We start from the raw sequence: 3462 nt of genomic DNA, 5'->3' as shown, positions 1-3462 counted from the left end.
CAGTATTTCATTTACATGAAATGAAATTTAACTCTTTTGTTATCACATGTTATACATACATTTATTCACAAAAATATTCGGACACTAACATATGTTTAATTTTAATGATTTATATATCTTTATTAATTATAAAAGAAATGAATTCAAATTTATTTTTTTCGACAAAATATTTATTATACTTTATAAATATATAAATAATATAAATATAAATAAATATATAATATAAATATATATAAATAATATAAATATAAATAAATAAATAAGCAACTTAGTTAATTAATTTGTTAATAAAATAATATTAAAAATTAAATATTGAAATCGTAATTATTTTTTGCGTCACAAAAATATTCAAACTTTTTAAAAATTTATAATAAAATAGTAAATTTTATAAAAATTAAATATGATTTTGATATCTTTCTATAATATATTTTAAGCAATCTAAAAATTAAGTATTTTTTTTAATTAAAATTATTTTTTATTAATAATATACTGTATATTTTATTCCTAGTTTAGATAAATCCATTTATTCTTTTTCTTTAGTGTATTTTGTTATTTTTTATCGATTTTATCGATAGTTTGAGGATGAGAATGTTTATACAAGATTCCTCAATTATGATAACTCAAAATTACAATGTGTTTGAATATTCTTGTAAATTAAAAATGTATTTTTCTTTGATTTATTTTTTAATTTTCAAACAATAAATCAAATTAAATAATTTTTTATTTTATTTTTTATTTTATATATTCTATTATAAAATCAAATGTAGTAATTTTTTATAATATTACTATATTAATTTTATAATATTTTTATAATTATTTTTTATAATATTATTATATTAATTTAGTATATAAAATCTTAAAAAAATCTGCTCATTTGTTATTTGAGGAGAAATAAAAAAAAAATGTATTTTTATTTGTACAAAAATATTCACAATTCATATTTAAATCATCGAATTAAATTAACAAATATTATATATTATGCAGTTACATGTCCATATGCAAATTGGATCATGGAATGAATAAAAAATTATAATACATACTAAAAAAATAAATATACATAAATATATAAAATATATAATACATTAAAATAACAAATTCATTTAAAATAAAAAAATATAAAATATAAAATATATTTTTAATAAAAAATAATTTTTGATCTAATACTTTTGATATAATATCTTAATTACTTTTGATTATTCAAAATATTATGAATTAAGAAAATATCAAAAACAAATATTTAATTAATTTAATATTTAATTATTAAAAAATTTGCTATTTTAGTTATTTTATTATAAATTTTTAAAGAGTTCGAATATTTTTTGATAAATAGTTATGATTTCAATTATTTAATTTTTAATATTATTTTATTGTCAAGTTAGTTAACTAAATTATTTATATTTATAAAATATAATAAATATTTTATCGAAAAAAACAAGATTGAATTCATTTCTTCTATAATTAAAAAAGATGTATAGATCATTAAAAAAAGAAAAAAAAGAAAAAAAAAAAGAAATATTCGAATATTTTTGTGAATAACTGTAGATGATACATATTATATTTCAATTTTTTTCAAGGATAAATGCATAATATTTTATTTATTATTATTATATATTATTTATTTTCATTAAAATATTTTTATATATTATTTTTATATATTAACAACGATAAATTATTATTAATTTGCAATATATTGTTTTTAGTTATTTTGAGGTGTGAACAGCGACAATGTTTTCTTAAACAATAGTAGCAGAAGAATAAATTGATTCTTTTTTAACTAGTATTATAGATAATATTATTTATAAGTATTCATGTTTTGCATTTTTATAAATGTATAGTTATGTATTATGTATTTATAAAATTATTATATANACTTTTTCTTTTCTATTAAATAGAAATAAAACATGATTTTATGTGCATCAAAATATTTTCAAGATTGTTATAAGAATTGCTATAAAATAAATGGAATTTTTCCATTTTTTTAATAATTTTATATTAATAAATTTATAATAATTCATATATGTGATATATATATTTGGTTATTATTCAAATAAATTTATTTGAAATTTTATTAATAAAAATTATGAAACATATAAAAATTATTTAAATAAATACATATCAATATATATCTTGAATGGTAAATAAATATAGTTGAAATAGATACATTCTATATATTTAAAATCATTCACAATATTGGATCGTGTAATGATTTTCATTTCATACAAAATATTATTTTATTAAATATAGAAATAGATATTTTTTTGAATTTCATAAATCTTTATTTCTTTAACAAAAATTTTTTATAAACATAACAAATTATTATCTATATTCGATCTATTTAATGTTATATTGTTTCTTTTTGATTATTTATTTTAATATATAATATTGAAGTAAACTTACATATATACATATATATAAATGTATAAGACAAGTTCTTTAAAATTTTATACATATAAAAATAGCAAGTGTATAGATTTTCAAGGATTTTTTCAATAAGTTTATTATTATTGATAATATTCAATTATAAAAATAAAAATTTAATAATAATTATGAGTTTTTCCATCCATATTATTAAAATTAATTTAATTATTAATTTTCTATATTATTAAAATTATTTTTTCTTATTTTTATCAATTTCTTTTTTTATCAGTTTTTTTATTTTTGTTTTTTTTTTTTAAAGTTCAAATAAATACGATAAAAATGATAATAAAAGAATTATCGAAAGAAAAACAAAAAAAAGAAAAATTTAACAATTCTTTTAAGATATTCTTATGCATTTAATCAAATATAGTATAGATGTCAAGTGGAATGCATATTTTATTTCTTTTTTTATATTTAAAAAAAAAACAATGAAAACTTATAATTATAAAGTATATAATTCTTAAAAATTAATATAATTCATTTACCAATAAAGTTTTGATAAAATTAATGCAAAAAAAATAAAATGATTAATATCAATGTGAAAAAATATTATTTTGAAACTTAAAAAAACTATTTAGGTCACAGAAAGCTTTTGAGCGCAAGTCCGTCGTGAAGCAAACATCATTTTTCGATCGACTTTATTCACTTTGTAAAATACATTCTAAGTAGTTACTTAAGAAGACAGATTAACGTATACAACGTTTAGAATTTATATGTGTATAAATTTTATGGAAGATTTTTTTCATTACGGTATATTTTTATTAAATTTAATCTCAATATTTTATTATAAATACTTAATTGTTTGTGTGAAACAAACATATATTTGTCGATTTCTCTTTAAACAAACATTCATTTATTCTTGTTATTTCAATGAATAATATTTTAAATAAATAAATATTAATCGAATAAATAAAAAGTAATGAAATAATTTTATTTATTTAAATTAATAATTATATTATTTATTTATTTTATGGCAAATCATATTTTCAATCCTTTAAAATTATTTTTATTTCGAAAATAATTTAAAAAAAATCACAAAAATAA

General features: G+C 14.1%; 1 protein-coding gene across 4 annotated transcripts in view; it reads left to right on the top strand.

Moving 5' to 3' along the window:
* The window catches only part of LOC102671188 (phospholipase D3-like), an 11658-nt gene that overhangs the window by 2183 nt on the left and 6013 nt on the right, over window positions 1-3462 (top strand). The window lies entirely within an intron of this gene.

The sequence above is a fragment of the Apis dorsata genome, unplaced genomic scaffold (genome assembly GCF_000469605.1).
Source record: "Apis dorsata unplaced genomic scaffold, Apis dorsata 1.3 scaffold_739, whole genome shotgun sequence".
NCBI classification, from domain to species: domain Eukaryota; kingdom Metazoa; phylum Arthropoda; class Insecta; order Hymenoptera; family Apidae; genus Apis; species Apis dorsata.
The sequence above is the reverse complement of the archived record's forward strand: the minus strand, read 5'-3'. Positions and strand labels throughout refer to the sequence as shown.